The sequence below is a fragment of the Anomaloglossus baeobatrachus genome, chromosome 4, assembly GCF_048569485.1.
Source record: "Anomaloglossus baeobatrachus isolate aAnoBae1 chromosome 4, aAnoBae1.hap1, whole genome shotgun sequence".
Lineage (NCBI taxonomy): Eukaryota > Metazoa > Chordata > Amphibia > Anura > Aromobatidae > Anomaloglossus > Anomaloglossus baeobatrachus.
The window spans coordinates 678,441,248-678,465,508 of NC_134356.1; the positions used below are offsets into that span (position 1 = coordinate 678,441,248).

Genomic DNA, 24,261 nt, shown 5'->3' on the forward strand with positions numbered 1-24,261 from the left:
GTCACCGCTCCCGGGATCCCCGTCCAAAGCAGCGGTGGTGTCACCAAAATCACCACAACCGTGGGTGGCGTCACGGACAATATCCAAATATCCATAATCAAAACCCCCACAACCAATCATCCCCCTTTTCACTCACGGGCGAGGAGCGCCGCTCGAGTCCCCGGGATCCAGCCCACCGCTCGAGCCACCACCGAGCAGCAGCAGCGGCCGCAGCGGCAGCCGGACCCGAGCAGTGGGAGAGCGCAGCGTCCCCTCCTCCGCCTGCGACACAAACATCTCCTTACCTGCGTCCCGCCGTCAATGTGGAAGGGAGATGGTGGGCGGGATGTTACGTCCAGCTCATCTCCGCTCCTCTGCTTCTATTGGTCGGCCGATTAGTGACGTCGCGATGACGTCGCTGTGACGTCGAACGCACCTCCCCCTTAAAGGAAGGATTGTTAGGCAGTCACAGCGACGTCGCAGAGCATGTAAGTGCATGTGAAGCTGTCGTAGAGATAATGTTCGCTACGGCAGCTATCACAAGAGATCGCATGTGCGACAGGGGCGGGTGCTATCGCGCTGGACATCGCTAGCAATTGCTAGCGATGTCGCAACGTGTAAAGCCCGCCTAAGTGATAGTAACAATCATATAGGTTGGGGAGTGCAAGGTCTCTATCATCCACCAGCTCCGTCATGTTATCATGGAGGATGAAGAGGATCCAGTAACTCCTGTGAAGATCTAGTGACTTCCATATCAAAGAGAGTTAAGGCCGTGCTGGAGAATAAAGACGGCCATACATAATATTGAAACCTTGTGCACAATTTGACCACTTTCACTTGGGGTATACTCACTTTTGTCGGCAGCAGTTTAGACATTAATGGCTGTGTGATTGTGACGCCCTGGACTATCCAGGTCGTCCCAGGTAGACACAACAACACTACACCCCCCCCTTCCCAGTTAGGTAACATCAGTCAAACTTAAAAGCCTTGTCACCACCCTCCAGGTTTGATGTCCACACCAGGGTGGGTGGAGCCAGGAGGTTTGCTCCACCCACCAAGGAGTTCACAGGCCTGGAGGTGGGAACCTAGTAGTCAAGTTCAAGTCAGTTGGAAGAGTGGTTTTGACAGTGAAGGAGGGAGGTTGTGTCCAGAAGCAGACCTGTGCTCAGGCCTGCCAAAGACTACTCCGGTGGCTGGGTTGGAGCCCAGTCACCATTGGCAAGGAGGCAGACGGTAGTGACCGCCTGCAGGAGACCGGGAAGACGACCGGTGGAACTGTAAGGGACTGGGACAGGGTAGTATTAAGGAATAACGTTTGGAACTCCATTCTATGTCTGAACTGGGTGCAAAAAACCTAAAAAACATCTAAAAAACATAAAAAACATCACTATGGGGAGATAAGGTATGCACACCAGTGACTATGGAAGGGGAATACATGGAATAGCAGAAACTGCTGTGTGAATACTGACATGAAAAATTCAATAGCTATTTGTAAGAATGAAATGTGAAAAATGGAACCTGCATTACTGCCATGAATATATGAATAAAGAGAAATTTAGCTACTGAATTCAGTAGCTAAATTTCTCTTTATTCATATATTCATGGCAGTAATGCAGGTTCCATTTTTCACATTTCATTCTTACAAATAGCTATTGAATTTTTCATGTCAGTATTCACACAGCAGTTTCTGCTATTCCATGTATTCCCCTTCCATAGTCACTGGTGTGCATACCTTATCTCCCCATGGGACAGGGTAGTGGCCCATCGGAACCAAACCAACTGGATACCGGAGCACCAGGCAGGGTACTCAGACCCCGAACTAGGCTAGAAGCCACCACCATAGTCAAATTAACTGATTGCGGTCTGGACCTCAGGGGTTCATTCCCACCTAAGTCCCGATTGAAGGCAACAGCCCAAACATTCCGGATAAGTGCCACTGCCATGGGCAAGAGATCCAAAGGGCCAGCGTCTGTGGGCAAACGGGCTCCTACGACAGGTACACGTCGGGAAGCGGACTACCGGTGCCTAGGCACAGGAGTCAAGATTCACACATAGAGGTGCAGGAGAAAGGCGGACATTACCAACCTAATCTGGGAAAAGCTGCAGGCGGCTGCGGGCCCCGTTTATCACTCCGTTTGGTTTACCAGTGACTCCAGTGTCTTGTGTCAGAGTGAGTACACCAGTGCCATCCGGCGCTGCACCGCAACACTACACCCTGCACCCGGGCCCAGGCCCGCCGGACCCCGGGACCAATATCCCCTACCCACGGAGGAGTCAACACCTAGCTGCGCTACTACACCGCTCCCGGGGGCCCCCACACCTTCACCGCAGCGGTGGTGTCTACAATCACAACCCGTGGGTGGCGTCACGAACTATCACTTCAAACCAAACACCAAAATCCCCGCGTGTAGCGCTAACCCCCTTGCAGAGCGACATGACCCCTGGGTCCGTGAGAGGCTCGAGCCACCACCCGCAGTGCGAGCACAGATCCGAGTGGCTCGGCAGCCACAGCCGAGCCCGCGGGGCGGTACATGATGAGTGATTTACACCATTATACAAGCTGCACACTAACACTGTACATTGTATAACAGAGTCAGATCTTCAGCGTCGACCCATGAAAAGTTATAATAAAGTATTTATCAAAATGGGAGGGGTGTACTCATTTTTGTGATATACTAAACAATTTTTTTGCAAAACTGTTCAAAACGTTACTACTCTGAAACATTTAGATGATGCTCCTTGGTTTTAACCTGTTCTATAATAAAGGAATAAGGGCCAGTTCGTGAACATCTCTCCTCAATGTGAAATGTAACATCTCTAATCCTCTGTAATAAATTTCCATCTATTGATCAACCTTCCAGAAGCTTCAGCCAAAGATAACAGAAAAATAATGTTGTTTCCTGGTATCAGCTATGTTGTCTGAGGACCCGCCCCTTCTGGTCACATGGGTATGACATCAGCACATGTCCTTCTAGTCACTTAGTAAACTGATTCTATAAAAGAATAAGCATAAATAACGGGGAGGACAGACAGGCAGGGGGGTGGAATCACTATGAATACCCACCCCTGCTATCAGCTGATTAGGAGCTGCTGCCACTTAAAAAGCTGCTCATTTTATAAACTTTACTTGTATTTGTTTCAAAACCTATACATCCTAGATGACAACTAATGGTGTGTATAGAATCAGCATGATAGTGTGGCGTCCCTGCGGCTTCAGGCGCCATAGGGTACTGCACCTCATCTGATATGCAGTATTCACCTCGGATACGGAGGAGGTTGTCACCGGAATACAACCAACAACACACACAAACAACACATAACACGAGAGCTCTTCCACTGGGACTGGGCTAGGGTAGCTGCTGGGGTGGCCATCACAAGGTATGGGACCTCTTGCCCACTAGTTCAGGAACCCGGGAGGCGGTGCACAACAGGCGAAGTGAGGATTCATCTCATACACACAAGTCAGTGAGAAGTTAGCTCCGGGAGCAGCAAGCACCAGGTGGCACTCAGGAGGAGACAGGCAAAAACACGGACAGCTCAGGACCCGTGGTCTGGGGCTAGAGGCTCGACCCGGGTTCTGAGGAAAGAAGGAGCATCCCAGGGATCGCGGGGAGTGCAGAAGGCAACCGTGACCTGTTCCATGGCCCAGGAACTGGGGTGGAGGGAAATCGTCGAAAGGTGACGCACAGAAGGAAACACCGGCCTCGACCTCCAAAGTATCCGGGATCGGCTGAAGTCCATCACAGCGGAGCTCGGTGCTCCAACGGCGGTGTGCTTCCAGTGAGTAAACTTGAACTGCACTCTCTGTGTCGTCCCATTACTATCAACGCTCCCATCACCGCGCCCCTGCGCCATAGGCGACTACAACCACCAACATCCTCCCTGGGGCCAGGTTCTACCTATGGAGAGCTGCAACACCCAAGCTGCGTCACCATCCGCCCCAGCAGAGAAGAGACTTCTCGCAGCGGTGGCTAATACTGGCCACACACCACAGGTGGCACCACAAACAACTACCCCCATCATCCCCATCCCTTCATCTTTATTGATATCGCTGGGGTCACGAAACCGGGCAAGACCACCGTGGCATCCCAGGAGATGAACCACGGCCCAGTGACGGGTAACCTCAGACCCTGTGGGCGTGTCAATAGCACTGGCTTTAAGTGATATAGGAAAATCCTGGTGATTTGTGTGCTTTAATCTCTAATGAGCGGCTTGTTAGTCTCCTTTGATCACATGCTGTGGGAGAGCCAATGATATTTTATTTCCTCTCTCCCTATATATGGTGGCTGTCTTTTTCCTTTAATGCCAGCTATAGCTTCTCTATACTGGTCTGATGAGGTGTTGTGATCCAGACTTACTGCTGGTTGTTTTGCATTATTGCTGTGAGCAGTTGTGGTGTTAACCCTTGTTGTTCTTGTGTTGCTGCCTTTCTGCTCTTGCTTTTCTCCTTAGTTTCTTATTGTTTATTCCTGTGTGTTTGCAGTATGTCTGAGTTTTGCTTTTTCCTGTCTGTCTTAATTTGTGTTGATAACTGTGAGGGCCAGGGAGGACTGGTAGGCCCAGGAGGTGGATCCACTGGACTGAGCACCCCACCTGGAGGGCAGAGTACACGGTAGCTGGAGCACTAGCGTGGCAGGAATGGGAAGAACCAGGTCACCAGGGTCATGGAGTACCATAGGACAGTACAGGAACAGATGCAGGTATCAGGAAGCAAAGACAGGACCAGGTCACTAGGGTCACAGCGTACTTTAAGGCAGTAATACAGGAAACCGGAACAAAAGGACCTGAGCACCTAGCTCACAAGACAAAGCAAAGAAACACAAGCGATGATCAGGCCCCGCCCACATGGAGAGGCCAGTCCTATATACCCAGCACAGCCTCAGGTCATTTCCTGTTGCAGCAGTGCTGGGCCTATAAGACCAGGTGAGCGGGCACGACCCGATCCTATACAGAACATCAGAGTCAGACGCCTGAGACCTAGAACAGGACTCAGGGGACCAAGAGCGGGTTGCGGCAGGCGTGACCGGTGGACGCATGGACTGGACCAGTGAGCAAGGAGCGGTGGTGCGATGGCAAGACTGGATCAGTGAGCACGGAGCGGTGCAAGGCAGGTGAGACTGGGTCAGAGGGTACGGAGCACTGCCTGGATGGTGAAACCGGCTCAGAAGGTAAGGAGCGCTGCTGGGACACCGGGAGCATGACAATATCCCACTCCTTCCCCCTTCCTTGTGGGGGGAAACAGAATAGCGCAGGTCAGGAGAATAGTAATGTATGGGACTCCAGGATCTCCACCATCAGGGGTAATCTAGAGGTCAGGAATAGTCAAAGGTCCTCAAGCATGAGGGTCAGTATAGGAGCCCCCTGTCCCTCACTATCCTGCAGTCACATCATGACAAGTATGACAGGAATTACGTTATATGGGGAAAGTGCGGAGGGATCCTACAACTTCCCTAATTTTTGACTACATCTCAATTATTGAGTCATTGACTGAAATGTCAATACATTTTTTTGAATTGTCCTGAATTTTTTTTTTTACCATAGAAATTTTTCCTTTTGTTATTGGAAACTTTCTTTAAGAAATAGAGAACAAGAAAATCCTGTTAATGTAATCTAAGTTCACTCTTATAATCTTCCCTGTAACATCAGATGACATACAAGGGAAAGTTGTTGTCCTCTTTCTTTCTGAAGAGGATATTTTGCCATTTATATGTTCAGAGGCGCATGAAACTGGCGCATGACAAGGAGAAACTTTACTCCTTAAACTTCTCGGCAGAGGTCTCTCACATGGCAAACACTTCTGCTTTTCCCTGAAGAGGGGCAAAAACGATGAAACATGTATCTGAAAATGGAGCTTCTGGTTTGGCTTCTTATCCTAAGTCATGGAGAAAGGCTTTTTATTGCTATTGACTTCCAGAATTGGCACCTCCAATGTTATGAATTTACACATTACTAGATTCATTCCAGACATTTCTGACCTTTAGCCCATATACTGTGACAGTTCTAGAATTCTCAGGTTTTCAGCCTGAATGTGAAGACAGAATTACACACGACCCCCGCCCCTCCCCTCAGCCTCCAGCAACTTTACTGTGAAGAGAGAAAACCTCTAGTGATCAACGTGTCACATACAAGGCTCACATTCCACATCTGTATCCGCACAGCGCATGTGCTCACGGAATTGAAGCCTGAATGCTGAATGAAAAGAATGCTGCCCAGCAATCTTATATATCATTATGATGTTCACTATTCCTGTGTAATACCGTCTGCAGAGAAAGAAGCCGTGCTACGTGTCACATGTGAGATAGTAGAATGTAACTACTATAATACTGCCCCTATGTACAAGTATATGACTACTATAATACTGCCCCCTATGTACAAGAATATAACTACTATAATACTGCTCCTATGTACAAGAATATAACTACTATAATACTGCCCCTATGTACAAGAATATAACTACTATAATACTGCCCCCTATGTACAAGAATATAACTACTATAATACTGCTCCTATGTACAAGAATATAACTACTATAATACTGCCCCTATGTACAAGAATATAACTACTATAATACTGCTCCTATGTACAAGAATATAACTACTATAATACTGCCCCTATGTACAAGTATATGACTACTATAATACTGCCCCCTATGTACAAGAATATAACTACTATAATACTGCTCCTATGTACAAGAGTATAACTACTATAATACTACTCCTATGTACAAGAATATAACTACTATAATACTGCTCCTATGTACAAGAATATAACTACTATAATACTGCCCCTATGTACAAGAATATAACTACTATAATACTGCCCCTATGTACAAGAATATAACTACTATACTACTGCTCCTATGTACAAGAATTTAACTGCTATAATACTGCCCCCTATGTACAAGAATATAACTACTATAATACTGCTCCTATGTACAAGAATATAACTACTATAATACTACTCCTATGTACAAGAATATAACTACTATAATACTGCCCCTATGTACAAGAATATAACTACTATAATACTGCCCCTATGTACAAGAATATAACTACTATAATACTGCCCCTATGTACAAGAATATATCTACTATAATACTGCCCCTATGTACAAGAATATAACTACTATAATACTGCTCCTATGTACAAGAATATAACTACTATAATACTGCCCCCTATGTACAAGAATATAACTACTATAATACTGCCCCTATGTACAAGAATATAAGTACTATAATACTGCCCCTATGTACAAGAATATAACTACTATACTACTGCTCCTATGTACAAGAATTTAACTGCTATAATACTGCCCCTATGTACAAGAATATAACTACTATAATACTGCTCCTATGTACAAGAATTTAACTGCTATAATACTGCCCCTATGTACAAGAATATAAGTACTATAATACTGCCCCCTATGTACAAGAATATACTGTATCTACTATAATACTGCCCCCTATGTACAAGAATATAACTACTATAATACTGCCCCTATGTACAAGAATATAACTACTATACTACTGCTCCTATGTACAAGAATTTAACTGCTATAATACTGCCCCTATGTACAAGAATATAACTACTATAATACTGCTCCTATGTACAAGAATATAACTACTATAATACTGTTCCTATGTACAAGAATATAACTACTATAATACTGCTCCTATGTACAAGAATATAAGTACTATAATACTGCCCCCTATGTACAAGAATATACTGTATCTACTATAATACTGCCCCCTATGTACAAGAATATAACTACTATAATACTGCCCCTATGTACAAGAATATAACTACTATAATACTGCCCCCTATGTACAAGAATATATCTACTATAATACTGCTCATATGTACAAGAATATAACTACTATAATACTGCCCCTACGTACAAGAATATAACTACTATAAAACTGCTCATATGTACAAGAATATAACTACAATAATACTGCCCCTATGTACAAGAATATAACTACTATAATACTGTCTCTATGTACAAGAATATAACTACTATAATACTGCCCCTATGTACAAGAATATAACTACTATAATACTGCCCCTATGTACAAGAATATAACTACAATAATACTGCCCCTATGTACAAGAATATAACTACTATAATACTGTCTCTATGTACAAGAATATAACTACTATAATACTGCCCCTATGTACAAGAATATAACTACTATAATACTGCCCCTATATACAAGAATATAACTACTATAATACTGCCCCTATATACAAGAATATAACTACTATAATACTGCCCCTATGTACAAGAATATAACTACTATAATACTGTCTCTATGTACAAGAATATAACTACTATAATACTGCCACTATGTACAAGAATATAACTACTATAATACTGCCCCCTATGTACAAGAATATAACTACTATAATACTGTTCCTATGTACAAGAATATATCTACTATAATACTGCCCCCTATGTACAAGAATATATTTACTATAATACTGCCCCCTATGTGCAAGAATATAACTACTATAATACTGCCCCCTATGTACAAGAATATAACTACTATAATACTGCTCCTATGTACAAGAATATAACTACTATAATACTGCCCCCTATGTACAAGAATATAACTACTATAATACTGCCCCTATGTACAAGAATATAACTACTATAATACTGCCCCTATGTACAAGAATATAACTACTATAATACTGCCCCTATGTACAAGAATATATCTACTATAATACTGCCCCTACGTACAAGAATATAACTACTATAAAACTGCTCATATGTACAAGAATATAACTACTATAATACAGCCCCTATGTACAAGAATATAACTACTATAATACTGCCCCTATGTACAAGGATATAACTACTATAATACTGCCCCTATGTACAAGAATATAACTACTATAATACTGCCCCTATGTACAAGAATATAACTACTATAATACTGCCCCTATGTACAAGAATATAACTACTATAATACTGCCCCTAGGTACAATAATATAACTACTATAATACTGCTCCTATGTATAAGAATATAACTACTATAATACTGCCCCTATGTACAAGAATATATCTACTATAATACTGCCCCTAGGTACAATAATATAACTACTATAATACTGCCCCCTATGTACAAGAATATAACTACTATAATACTGCCCCTATGTACAAGAATATAACTACTATAATACTGCTGCCTATGTACAAGAATATAACTACTATAATACTGCCCCTATGTACAAGAATATAACTACTATAATACTGCCCCTATATACAAGAATATATCTACTATAATACTGCTCATAGATACAAGAATATATCTACTATAATACTGCCCCTATGTACAAGAATATAACTACTATAATACTGCCCCTATGTACAAGAATATAACTACTATAATACTGCTCCTATGTACAAGAATATAACTACTATTATACTGCCCCTATGTACAAGAATATAACTACTATAATACTGCTCCTATGTACAAGAATATGACTACTATAATACTGCCCCTATGTACAAGAATATAACTACTATAATACTGCTCCTATGTACAAGAATATAACTACTATAATACTGCCCCTATGTACAAGAATATAACTACTATAATACTGCTCCTATATACAAGAATATAACTACTATAATACTGCTTCTTATGAATAAATTTCTAATTACAAGAGCTACAAATATTTGCTCAAGTGATATATGAAGTAATGTATCCTGTCTACTCTGTAACACTTTAGGGGTCATGAGGAACCCAGATAATGCAAAAAAACAGCTAAGCATTGGTGGTTCAGTGGTAGAATTCTCGCCTGCCACGCGGGAGGCCCGGGTTCGATTCCCGGCCAATGCAGCACAACTTTTGCTTTTTATTTTCAGTTTTCATGGTCTGTTTTTTTTCTACTAGTTTTGAGTAGGGGAAACATTTTTTCCAAATTACAAGTTTCATAAAATCCTGTAAATTTAGAAATTATTTCTCTGCACTGTAACATACTGTAGAGACCACACGCTATTGGATTATGCAGAGGAATTGGCTTGTATCTGAGTCGAATAGGTCCCGGACTTCTGGGATTCTTCTCCATAGGAAACGTTACAATAGGGACAGAAACCTCAGATTTTGAAGATTAAGACATCAGGTGAAAACCTGACAGAGGTATATGTGGGGAGTATCGCCCACACTTTTGTAGACCAATAAAAGATTGTTGCACACTAATTTATTTCAGAATATCCCTAGTCGGGTATAGCACCCTGACTGTGGCCCTTGGGTCACTATCTTCACTATCTTTGGTTTCGGTTGGGTGAATGGAGTCTTATGGATACATCTGATCCATTCACTTGGAATTTTCTGGCAAAAATAGATTTTAAAAGTCACCATTAAAGTTTTGACTTTAGCTTTGCAGGTGGCCGGGCATGATTCCACGTGATTTTCTGCCTGGGCCTATATAAGGCCTACCAATATACAGAGCTGTCTCTCAGTATTGAGATGTTGTTGTTCTTGAGTCCTGTCTGCCTGCGACTTACTACCAAATTCCTGTCCACCTGCAGCCTCCAGAACCTCTGCTACCTGTTCCCAGTGTCCTGTCTGTCTGTAGTCTCCAGGACCTCTGCTACATCTTTATTGTCTCCAAGACTTATCCTGTCTCTCTGTGGTTCTCCAAGACTTCAGTTACCTTTCATCAGTCTCCAAGATATCTAATGTGTCTGAGATATCTCTTGTCTGCCAACGGCTTCCAGGATCTTTGCTACCTATCTGTGGTCTCCAGGACGTCTCCTATCTGCCAGCGGCTTCCAGTACCTCTGCTTCCTGTCTGTGGTCTCCAGGATATATCCTATCTGCCAGTGTTTTCCAGTACCTCTTCTGTCTGTGGTCTCCAGGATATCTCCTGCCTGCCTGCAGCTTCCAATACCTCTGCTACCTGTCTGTGGTCTCCAGAATATCTCCTATCTGCCAGTGTTTTCCAGTACCTCTACTATTTGTTGGTGGTCTACAGGATGTCTCCTATTAGCCAACAGTTTCTCGTACCTCTACTATTTGTCTGTGGTCTACAGGATGTCTCCTTTCAACTATCAGATTCTAATACATCTTCTAACTGTCTGTGGCCTCTAGGGTGTCTCCTGCTTGCCTGCAGCTTCCAGTACCTCTTCTACCTGTCTGTGGTCTGCAGGACATCTCCTATCTACTTGTGGCTTCCAGAACCTCTGTTACATCTCTGCAGTCTCCAAGATGTCTCTTGTCTGCCAGCGGCTTCAAGTATCTCTGCTACCTGTCTGTGGTCTCCACAATATCTCCTATCTACCAGTAGCTTCCAGTACTTCTGCTACTTGTCCGTAGTCTCCAGGACATCTCCTATTTGCCAGCAGCTTCTAATACCTCTTCTGTCTGTGGTCTCCAGGATGTCTCCTGCCTGACTGCAGCTTCCAATAACTCTTCTACCTGTCTGTAGTCTCCAGGACATCTCCTATCTTCTTGTGGCTTCCAGTACCTCTGGTACCTGTTGACGGTCTTCTAAGACCTCTGTTACCTGTCTGTGGTCTCCAGGACATCTCCTGTTATCCTACAGCTTCCAGTACCTTTTCTATCTGTCTGTGGTCTCCAGGATTTTTCCTATCTGCCTACAGCTTCCAGTACCTCTTCTACCTGTTACTCAAAGTGGCTCACCTACATGAAAATGTACCAAAAAAAATACCACAAATATAGTGTATAAAGAATAAATAATGCACTAACACAAAGCGGATAATGTAGGGTAAAAATTGACAAACGGGCATAGTTAAATTATATCAAAGGTAAATGAGGGCAACACTAACTGAGCCTAGTAAAGTGTCCCTATTGTCTTCTCAATACTGACCCTTCCTAACCACAGAAGTTGGCACCCTATTGAAGGGGACAACAAATGGCACTCCTCGTCCCCGTTGGCTCTTTGTATAGATATCTCTTTGTATAGATACCTATTGCACCCTATCCTGTTAATGCATGAACTATTTGTAGAGAGTGGTCAGTCCCCTTTTTAAGAGATGTAATGTTTGTATGGCAACCCAAGCAGAAAATGTAACAAATGTAACAAACAGTCCACCAGAGGAAGCTGTGAATGTGTTAGATGTATACTGTGCTCCAAGGTCACCCACTTCAATAGAAAAGTTATATAAAAAGCATTTATTTATCTCTAGTCACATTCAGCAAACAACCTGTAATGAGTCAAAGAAATACTCATCTATCGGAACGGGTTTCTCCTGTCTTTGGAGCTTCTTCAGGGGATAAATCACTGCTCCAGCGTCGCTTCCAGCTCTGCTGCATGGAGGTGACCGGAGCTGCAGCAGACACCGCCGCTCCTGTCACCTCCACACAGCTAATGAAGGCAATAGCGCGATCAGCTGAGCTGTCACTGAGGTTACTCGCGGCCAACGCTGAATACAGCTGATCGCGCTATTGCCTTCATTAGCTGCGTGGAGGTGACAGGAGCGGCGGTGTCTTCTGCAGCTCCGGTCACCTTCATGCAGCAGAGCTGGAAGCGACGCTGGAGCATCCTGGATTACGCCGGACATGGAGGGCTTTTTCGGGCTTATTAAAGTGGTGAACCAGGGTATATGTTTGTGTTTTTTATTTCTAATAAAGGATTTTTTCGGGTGTGTGTGTGTTTATTTACTGTCACTTACAGATTAATCATGGAAGGTATCTCGGGGAGACGCCTGACATGATTAATCTAGGACTCATTGGCAGCTATGGGCTTCCAATAACTCCTTATTACCCCGATTTGCCAACGCACCAGGGCAAATCGGGAAGAGCCAGGTACAGTCCCAGAACTGTCGCATATAATGTATGCGGCAATTCTGGGTGGCTGCTGACTGATATTGTTAGGCTGGGGGGCTCCCCATAACGTGGGGCTCCCCATCCTGAGAATACCAGCCTTCAGCCGTATGGCTTTATCTGGCTGGTATTAATATTGGGGGGGACCGCACGCCGTTTTTTAAAATTATTTATTTATTTATTTTAATGCACAGTATAGACACGCCCACCGGCTGCTGTGATTGGGTGCAGTGAGACACCTGTCACTCAGCGAAACCAAGGGAAAAATTGTGAAAACATACCCTGCTGTAACTAAATAAAAGCATAGTGCATATAAACATAGGGTACTTAGTAAACACTGTTCAACCAATCACAGGCGTCTGTGGGTGGGGAAAGCAGGGAATACGAGATTGATTAATGAGCGGCCGGCATATTCAAAGTAATTGTTGCCGCGTATTCTCTGCACAGCTGTTCCTCGCCGCGCTGGTGATCGGGGAGCGGTATGAGCCGGGGGAAGAAAAAAACAGAGCGCCAATGTAAGTATGACTGAGAACAGCAGAAAAAAAGGTAAGTATACTGAATTTAATTAAAAAAAAAAAAATAAGATCGCTAGTGTAAAAACGCACACGCACGAAACGTGCTGAACACGGACATACTCCGTGTGCGGTACGTGCAGGCACGGACCCATAGACTAAAGCGGGTCCATGCCTGCGTGCTGCCAGCCAAAAACGGACATGTTGTCCGTGTAGAAAAGCGCACACACATACTTACCACACGGTCACACGTTCCGTGCGATTTTACGTGTGTGCCATCTACCATAGAATAACATGGGTCTCCGTGTGTACGTGTCTCCGGTACGTGCAAATACGTACCGCACACGTACAAATTAAACGGATGTGTGTTGCGGGTCTAAGGTAAGAAATGATGGGAAATGAGTGGACACCAGTTTTTGATGGTATGGAAATAGCAGAATGTGGCCAACCTCATTAATCTCTGCTCCATAAAAAAGCAACCTTCATTTTTCTCTAAATCTTTGGATATATCAAAACATTTTTTGAAACCATTCATGGTTCCTGTTGTGACTAAAAGGTTCACTGTTCTCATGGCAAAGAAGTCTTGTCTTTCCTCGAGATGGAACCTTTATTTCTGTAGACAGTTAGAACGCCTCGTGTCTCTAGAGGGGGTTTAACATCAAACACTTTGACCATACATTTTGTATGGCCCATTTATGTACTTGGACAAAATACTGCTTTCCCCCTGTGACATTTCTTATCAAGAAGACTAAATAATTGTTATACTTATCATTTCTCTTTGTAACTAAGATTTAGATTTTACGCTTTTATTTGTCATTTCTACTAAGGCCACATTAATCTGTTCTACAGAGGCAGAAAACATTTTGTGGGTTTATTGTTCCTTTTCTTTGATGCTTTGAGCAGGATTTTAGACCAGATGACCCAGGAGGTCCCTTCTAACTCATCTATTCTTTTATTCTTTTCCATGAAGTTGAATGACTACAAGAGGTATTTTGAATTCAGAGAAACAGAAAAACAAGTTAATGTGTTGAATGACATAAAATTCCCTTTTATATCATAGGTTATACCTCTGTAATATTTCAGGAGAACACAATAATTTTCTTCAGGAGGACCACTGAAGGGCACAGAGCAGGGCTGTATCACGCACAGTGGTAGACCACTCAGCCACCATGGAGCTGATGAGCTGGAAGGTCCAATGCCAAATGACACCTTCTCTGCCCCCTCGAACATTCCAATTTTAACAGTATCTCCATCTCCATGAAGTTGACATCCCTGAACACAACGGTGAAACAAGTGAGCCATCAACTCCTTCTTCCATCATTCAACCTGGGTGTCTGAGACTCAGCATAGCCAAGCAACATGGCGTCACTAAATAAAGCCTGCTGTGTGGAGAATCAGTCTACATGCTGCACAGAGAGGAGCAGTACTTTTAAGAAATGAGGGGAGTTATTTTTTAAAAAGTATTGTGTCAGTCATTGCATTATTCTTGGTGGTCATCATACTGTTTAGGAGGCTGTTGGGTCATTATACCATGTTGGGACTATCATGCTGTGTATGGGTCTGTGGAGGCACCATACTGTGTGGAAGGGGTAGTAAAGGCCATCATACTGTATGTCGGGGCTTTGGGGGGTCATAATTCTGTATGAGGGTCCGTGTCGGCTATCATACTATGTGAATTCTAGGAGTCCATCATATTGTATGCAGGACTGTGGTACTATCATACTTTTGAGAGAATTGGGGGAGTCATCATATTGTTTTGGGTCCTGTTGGAGCCAACATACCATGTGGGCCACTGTGGGAGCAATCATAATATGTGGGGGCAATCATATTGTGTGGGGGACTTTTGTGCCATGATACTTTGTGGGCATTATTGGAGCCATCATCCTGTAAGGAGTGCTGTAGGGGCCAACATACTGGGTAAAGAGATTGTGGGTACAACCTATAATTAAGGAGGCTAAAGGGGCCATCATATTGTGTGAGGGGCTGAGGAGACATCAAAGTGTGTAGGGGTCTGTGGAGGCCATCATACTATGGGGGAAAATTGTGGGGAACATACTGTGTGGGGACTATGAGGGCCATCATACTTGGTAAAGAACTCCTGGAGTCATCATACTTTGTGGAGAACTGTAAAAGTCATTATATTGTGCGTGAAATGTGTATGACACCATACTGTGTTGGGTTACTGTTGGTACATCATACTATGTAAGTCAACAGAGGCTATCATACTATATGAGGATATATGGACAATCATACTGTCTGGGGGACTGCAGAGTCAACATACTATGTGGAGGACTGTGGGGACCACCTTATTGTACGTGGAGACTTTGGGTGCCATAATGCTGTGTGTCGGGACTGTGTGGGGCATCATACTGTGTGGTGGACTGAGGGAGTCATCATAATATCTGGAGGAATGTGGGGAACATCATACAGTATGGGGGGAGCTGTGGGGGCCATCATACTGTGTGAGGGACTGTGGGGCCATCATACTATGTGAAAGACTGTGTGGGCCATCAACTTTTGTGTGGGACTATGTGGGCCATTGCACTACGTGATAACAGTGAGGGGGTATTACGCTTTAAGTAAGATTGCTGTGGGGCCATCACACTGTGTGTGAGGGGGTCATTGTGGGGGCCTTCATACTTTGTAGGGAGACTGTGGGGTCCAGCCTGTGTGGGGGAACTGAGAGGCATAATACTGTGTGTGTTTGGGTCATTGTGGGGCCTACCATACTGTGTAGGGAGACTGTGAGGTCCATCCTGTGTAGGGGGCATCACTCTCTGTGTGTGGGTCATTGTGGGGGCCTTCATACTGTGTGTGTGAGGGGGGTCATTGTGGGGACCATCATACTGTATGGGGTGACTGCGAGGGCATCATACTGTGTGTGTGTAGGTAATTGGGAAGCCATCATACTGTGTGGGGAGACACTGGGGTCCATCCTGTGTGGGGGGACTGTGAAGGTATCATACTGTGTGTGCAGGGATCATTGCAGACCATCATACTGTGTGGGGAGACTGTGGGGTCCATCCTATGTGGGGGCATCACACACTCTGTGTGGGTCATTGTGAAGGCCATCATACTGTGTGTGTGGGGTCATTGTAGGGCCCATCATACTGTGTGGGGTGACTTTGGGGGCATCATACTGTGTGTGTGTGTGGGGGGGTCATTTGGAAGCCATTATACTGTGTGGGGAGACTGTGGCTTACATCCTGTGTGGAGGCACTGTGAGGAGGGTATCATACTTTGTGTCTGCGTGGGTCATTGTGGGCCATCATACTGTGTGGGGAGACTGTGGGGTCCATCCTATGTGGAGGGACTGTGGGGGCATCATACTGTGTGTGTGTGTGTGTGTGTGTATGTATGTATGTGTGTGTGTGTGTGTGTGTGTGTGTTGGGGGGTCATTGTGCGGTCATCATACTGTGTGTGTGTGTGTGTGTGTGTGTGTGGGGGGGGGGCATTGGGAGGCCATCATACTATGTGGGGAGACTGTGGGTTTAATCTTGTTTGGAGGGACAGTGGGGGCATCATACAGTGTGTGTGGGTCATTGTGGAGTCCATCATACTGTGTGAGGAGACTGTGGGGTGCATTGTGTGTGTGGGGACTGTAACGGCATTAAACTGTGGGTGTCGCTATGAGTGCATCATACTGTGGGTCTGTTATTGTAAGGATAGTCCTGGGAGTGGACCCACTGGACCGTGCACCGAACTCCGCTGCAACACCGCCTCGAGCGAACCCCTATACAGGGACTGCTGGGCGTAAGCGCAGAAGGCCTAGATGCACGAAAGCCGGAATCAGCAAGAGTCACTGGATGCAGGATCCGATCTGGACCAGGTACAGGTTACGGGATCAGGCAAAAGTCCAGAACTGAGACTGGTGCAGGTCACAGGAGTTAGGCTGAAGTCCAGGAGCGGAGGCTGGTGCAGGTTAACTGGATCAGGCTGAAGCCCAGAACTGGAGACTGGTGTAGGTTAACAGGATCAGGCTCAAGTGTGTGCTCAGAACGGTACTCAGGATCTGCAAGCAGAGACAGAGTTACACCAAGCATAGGTGTGACGCCCTGGACTATCCAGGTCGTCCCAGGTAGTCACACACACAACACCACACCCCCTCCCGGTTAGTTAACACCAGCCAAACCCCAAACCCTTGTCACCACCCTCAAGGTTTGATGTCCACACCAGGGGGTGGTGGAGCCAGGCGGTTGGCTCCACCCACCAAGGAGTTCACAGGCCTGGAGGCGGGAACCTTGTAGTCAAGTTTAAGTCAGTTGGAAGAGTGGTTTTGACAGTGAAGGAGGGAGGTTGTGTCCAGAAGCAGACCTGTGCTCATGCCTGCCAAAGACTACTCCAGTGGCTGGGTTGGAGCCCAGTCACCATTGGCAAGGAGGCAGACGGTACAGGCCGCCTGCAGGAGACCGGGAAGACGACCGGTGGAACCGTAAGGGACTGGGACAGGGTAGTGGCCCGTCGGAACCAAACCGGGGAGCCAACTGGATACCGGAGCACCAGGCAGGGTACTCAGACCCCGAACTAGGCTAGAAGCCACCACCATAGTCAAATTAACTGATTGCGGTCTGGACCTCAGGGGTTCATTCCCACCTAAGTCCCGATTGAAGGCAACAACCTAAACATGCAGGCAGTTGGCTCCACCCACCGAGGAGTTCACAGGCCTGGAGGCAGGAAAAACACAAGAAGGCATCAAGTTCAGGCTGTGGAGGAGTCAAGTTCGAGTAGGAGTGTAGAGCAGACAAGTTCACAGGCAGACCTGCGCTCAGGCCTGCCAAAGATGACTCCGGTGGCTGGGTCGGAGCCCAGTCACCATTGGTAAGAAGGCAGACGGTGGTGACCGCCTGCAGGAGGCTGGGAATACGACCGGCAGAACCGTAAGGGACCGGGACAGGGTAGTGGCCCGCTGGACCCGAACTGGGGAGCCAACAGGATACCGGAGCACCAGGCAGGGTACTCAGACGCAGCACGAAGCCCTGAACCAACAGGGCCGAGTCGAATCAACTGATTGCGGGCTGGACTTAAGGACCTACCCCACACAAGTCCCTTTAGAAGACAACAGCCCAACCATATCGGGTAAAGCCACGGCCAAGGCATAGAGATCCAAAGGGCCAGCGTCTGCAGGCAAACGGGCTCCTCCGGCATATACCAGTCGGGGAGCGGACTACCGGTGTCTAGGCACAGGAGCCAAAACATTTACACACAGAGGTGCAGGAGAAAGGCGGAAATCACCAACCTAGTCTGGAAGAAGCTGCAGCCAGCTGCGGGCCCCGTTCATCACTCCGTTTGGTTTACCAGCGACTCCAGTGTCTTGTGTCAGAGTGAGTACACCAGTGCCATCAGGTGCTGCACCGCAACACTCCACCCTGCACCCCCCCGGCCCTCGCCTACCAGGCCCCGGGACCAACATCCCCTACCCACGGAGGGGTCAACAACTAGCTGCGCCATTACACCGCTCCTGGGAGCCCCCCATACCTTCACCGCAGTGGTGGTGTCTACAATCACCACAACCCGTGGGTGGCGTCATGAACTATCATTCCAAACCAAACACCCAAATCCCCGCGTGTAGCGCCAACTCTCTTGCAGAGCGACGTGACCCTCGGGTCCGTGAGAGGCTCGAGCCACCACCCGCACTACGAGCACGGATCCGAGTGGCTCGGCGGTCGCAGCCGAGCCTGCGGGGCGGTACACAGGCATAGAAGGACCTGAACAACTAGTACAAGAGACAAGCTACAGGGACGCATTGAACAAGCACTGGCCATGGGGAGTAGCAAGTCTAAATACCCAAGGTTACTTATTAGTGATATTCCGGACAGCTGTGCTGACCCTTTAAGTCAAGGAGAGTGCACGTGCGCGCCCCCTAGTGTGCATGTGTGAGTTAGAGCCGAGACCCCAGGAGGAGAGGAAGGACACTGGGGCGCAGGTGGCTGCAGTGAGTGAGCCGAGCCGAGCCCGCGGGGTAGTACACATCGACTCTTCTGGCGTCTGCGAACAGGATAGAACCGTCCACTTACCTGTGGAAGTGTGCCTTGAGATCATCGCCAGTGGCGTCCCGCTGAAAAATTGGAGAATCCGCCATCTTGGGCGCGAAAAGTTCCCGCCCGAGCCGTCTTCCCTGAACAGAAAGGGCGCGAAGACGAAGCCCCGCCCCCCGAGAGCGGAGCGGAGCAAAAAGCAAGTGAAGTGCTCGGAAAACACCAAGTGGGGACGGAAAGAAAATGTCCGTGCCTACTGGAGACGGCAAAGGGACGTCAGCCGCAGGAGTGGCGGCGTCCGAAGATGAAAATGCGATAGCCCCCGCTCCGGTCGCATGAGCGGAGGAGGCCACGGGTCTGGCGGTCGCCCAGGTAATACCGATCTCCCTGCCCTACGTGCCCGGTGCTGCCTTGTTACCGCAGTACGGTGGGAAGCCTGACACATTACAGGCGTTCCGGAAAAAGATATGCTAGGTTCACGATCTGAATGCCATGACCGGCAGACAGCGTGCAGTGGTAGTGCTGGGGCATCTGACCGGTGCGGCCGAGCAGGAGACGGAGACCTGGGCCGACGCGGACCGGGCCTCGGTGACCACTGTGACGACATGGACACCCAATGCCTCTCATGGGTTAAAGTTTCTTAACATTCAGCCAGACTATTGTTCTTATGTGTGCTAACTCATGTTTGCTTAACTATTGTTTGGGACCAGACCCTGCGGAGCATTCATTGTATTGTAGTTGTGTATTGATAATGTAATTACCTTAGTAGCCATTGTCTAGTCGGTGACTAGCCGACTCCATGTAGATATACTGAGTCTTTCTATGCACATCATTTAAATGAACATTATCCATGCAGCTTGAAATTCATCCAATGGGAGAAGCGATCTTGTCCAACCAATCGATGAGGACGCAGTGTATCCAAGTGGAAGGCTGTGGCTATAAGAGAGGACTTCTTTAAGCCACCAGGTTGATGAAGGTTGATGGATGCTGATGGATCCAGTCTAAGCTCTTTGGAGCTGACTAGAGGATCAGGATATCTTATGGCTTCAATCTAGGGACTCTGGTGCCGGTTGGAGACCATATCCACAGCCTAGGGATTTCGACTCCGGCTGCCAGGATTGTAACATCAAACCAGGACTACCTAAGGAGGACACTCAGGTTGGGACAGTTCAGTCACCTGTTACAGACTTTGCAGACCTCAGCCAGCTTCCTAAATCTGGCATTATTCCTTTCTCGGTGGGTGCCTGCCAAAAGCGGGGTGCTGCTGGATTGGAGTGAATAGCCCTGGAACCTCTGAGGCATGGACATTCTAAATCCCTGGTGAGCCAGCGGAAGGGTGAGACTCTGTTGCCTATTACATTTGTGTGTTTTGCTGGTTATGGGGTATGTGCTGTTAATTGTTTGGGGATCCAATAAAGTCTAATTATTGTGGTTCCCTCACCCTGTGTTGTCTGAGTAGTGTTACGCCCACGGTTAAGGAGGCCGTCGTTCAGTTGGGATGAGCCCTGAGCCACGCTGTCTTTCTAAAGGCGGCGGGTTTTAGTGGACGAGAGCACCCACTGAGCCCCGTGTCTCCACAATTGGTGGCAGCGGTGGGATACTACTCAACCTGGTTTACCCAGGGGAGCTGCAGCGGACTGGTGTTTTCGGACACCGTCTAGGGCTCAACAACCAGGGAGGCACATAAGCATACCCAGCAGGCCATAGGGGAGGCATTCAGGTTTCGGACGCTGCCATGCACAACCCCACCAGCTCAGCAATGGGACAAGGACAAGAGAGGAGTTACGACTGCTGCAGTAAATGGATGCTTCAGGATCTGTGCCAGAGGCGAAAGATTATCTACTGGAACGCTGAGACTCGGTCAGCCTTGATCCAGAAATTAGTCCGTTGGGATGCCCAGAATGATGCAGAGGACGATGAGGATTTAAACTATGTGCCACATCATGGATCTAGTGACAATCGGAAATCAACTTTGTCCAAAATGGCCCAAGCCACAGCGTTGTTGGATGCATTGGGGCCTAGATCCTCAAGAGAAGAGAGGGCTTGGGTTATGGAATATGTTTATGGGATTCCAGCTGCCGTACTGCTAGCACCAGCCGGTCGAGAAGGATGGTCCCGCTACCCAGCAGAAGCTGCACCAAAACAAAGAGGCCGCATGCTTGGAGCCCATCTGCCAGTCCAACCAGTCAACATATGCCGAGATGAACCAACGAGACCTGAGGAATGCTACTCCCAAGAAACACCAATAGCTGAGGAAGTGGTTTATCCAGTCCACACCCTACGGCAGGTCGGACACCGTACACCAGCCAACCTCCATCCCCACATCCAGACGGTCAAGGTCGGTGATATACATGCTCAGGGACTACGAGACACTGTTTCCTCCTTTAGGGTGCCTTCACACTTTAGCGATGCAGCAGCGATCCGACCAGTGATCTGACCTGGTCAGGATCGCTGCTGCATCGCTACATGGTCGCTGGTGAGCTGTCAAACAGGCAGATCTCACCAGCGACCAGTGACCAGCCCCCAGCCAGCAGCGACGTGCAAGCGACGCTGCGCTTGCACGGAGCCGGCGTCTGGAAGCTGCGGACACTGGTAACTAAGGTAAACATCGGGTATGGTTACCCGATGTTTACATTAGTTACCAGCGCACACCGCTTAGCTTTGCTCTCCTAGCTACAGTACACATCGGGTTAATTAACCCGATGTGTAATGCAGCTACATGTGCAGAGAGCAGGGAGCCGCGCACACTGTTTAGCGCTGGCTCCTTGCTCTCCTAGCTACAGTACACATCGGGTTAATTAACCCGATGTGTAATGCAGCTACATGTGCAGAGAGCCGGAGCCGGCAGCACAGGCAGCGTGAGAGCTGCAGAGGCTGGTAACTAAGGTAAATATTGGGTAACCACCTTGGTTACCCGATGTTTATCTTTGATACAGCTTACTGCAGCTGCCAGACGCCGGCTCCTGCTCCCCTGCTCGCTTCATTTGTCGCTCTCTCGCTGTCACACACAGCGATCTGTGTGTCACAGCGGGAGAGCACCTTTGAAGAAAACGAACCAGGGCTGTGTGTAACGAGCAGCGATCTCGCAGCACGGGCCAGATCGCTGCTCAGTGTCACACACAGCGAGATCGCTAATGAGGTCACTACTGCGTCACAAAAAGCGTGACTCAGCAGCGATCTCGGCAGCGAGCTCGCTGTGTGTGAAGCACCCCTTACTCTGGTAAGCCCAGTTATTGTTTCCCCAGAAGACCCTGTACCAGATTCCCAATTATCCATCTCCCTGGCTGAGGGCCAGCGCTCAGACATTCCTCTGGCATGTGTGCAGTTGGACCTAAGGACCGACCAGGGAGAGGTCGAGGTGGAGCTTGTGGACAGCCTCCCCACACCTGGTATTTTGGGGACCAACCAGGAAGTGATCGATGTGGGGATTGTGAACAGCCTCCCCATACCGGTTATTCTGGAGACTAACCAGAGCAAGGCTGATGTGGAGCTTATGGACACCGTCCCCACACCAGTTATTTCGGGAAAGGACCAGGGAGAAGTTGATGTGAGACTTGTGAACAGCCTCCCCACACCTGTCATTGTGGAGACTAATCAGAGCAAGGCTGATGTGGAGCTTATGGACACCGTCCCCACACCAGTTACTTTGGGGTCTGACCAGGAAGAGGTCCATATGGAGTTTATGGACAGCCTCCCCACACCTGTCATTGTGGAGACTAATCAGAGCAAGGCTGATGTGGAGCTTATGGACACCGTCCCCACACCAGTTATTTCGGGAAAGGACCAGGGAGAAGTTGATGTGAGACTTGTGAACAGCCTCCCCACACCTGTCATTGTGGAGACTAATCAGAGCAAGGCTGATGTGGAGCTTATGGACACCGTCCCCACACCAGTTACTTTGGGGTCTGACCAGGAAGAGGTCCATATGGAGTTTATGGACAGCCTCCCCACACCTGTCATTGTGGAGACTAATCAGAGCAAGGCTGATGTGGAGCTTATGGACACCGTCCCCACACCAGTTATTTCGGGAAAGGACCAGGGAGAAGTTGATGTGAGACTTGTGAACAGCCTCCCCACACCTGTCATTGTGGAGACTAATCAGAGCAAGGCTGATGTGGAGCTTATGGACACCGTCCCCACACCAGTTACTTTGGGGTCTGACCAGGAAGAGGTCCATATGGAGTTTATGGACAGCCTCCCCACACCTGTCATTGTGGAGACTAATCAGAGCAAGGCTGATGTGGAGCTTATGGACACCGTCCCCACACCAGTTACTTTGGGGTCTGACCAGGAAGAGGTCCATATGGAGATTATGGACAGCCTCCCCACACCTGTTGTTTCGGGGACTAGCCAGGAGGAAGTTGAAGTGGGGTTCATAGATGGCCCCACCAAGCCTGTTGTTTCGGATACCACTCAAAGGGAAGTGAAAGTGGGGCTTGTGAATTACCTGCTCACACCAGTCATTTTGGAGAATGACCTAGGACAAGGACTATCCAGTCAGTTTGAAGCAGCCATCACCCACTTCCAAGCCAAGCAGGACCCTGATGTGGATCTTTCTAACATCTTTTCCAAGGACAATTCACATTCCCAGTCTCCAGCATCCACTTCTGAGCCAAGAACCACACTGTGGCTATTGACTGGGGGAAGATTGATAGTAAGAAATGTATGCAGGCCCAACTCATGGACCCCACCTTAGTGCTTGTCCGCAATATGGCTGCTCAACTTGGGGGAGGTAATCAGGGGGAGGTGTATAGATGCAAGCCTCTGTTGCTGACCTCACCATTAAAAAGGACAATGCCGTCAAGAGGAGAAGGATGATCGGAAGCCTATCATGTCTGGCTAATATTAAGAAGGGGGAGGAATGTGACGACATGGACACCCAATGCCTCTCATGGGTTAAAGTTTCTTAACATTCAGCCAGACTATTGTTCTTATGTGTGCTAACTCATGTTTGCTTAACTATTGTTTGGGACCAGACCCTGCGGAGCATTCATTGTA

At 47.2% G+C, this 24,261-nt stretch overlaps 1 non-coding gene across 1 annotated transcript; it reads left to right on the forward strand.

The window, feature by feature from the left end:
• Nucleotides 1–9,755: 9,755 nt before the first annotated feature.
• Nucleotides 9,756–9,826, forward strand: TRNAG-GCC (transfer RNA glycine (anticodon GCC)). Its single transcript has one exon. It is a non-coding gene; the product is annotated as a tRNA-Gly (tRNA).
• The last annotated feature ends 14,435 nt before the right edge of the window (nucleotides 9,827–24,261 follow it).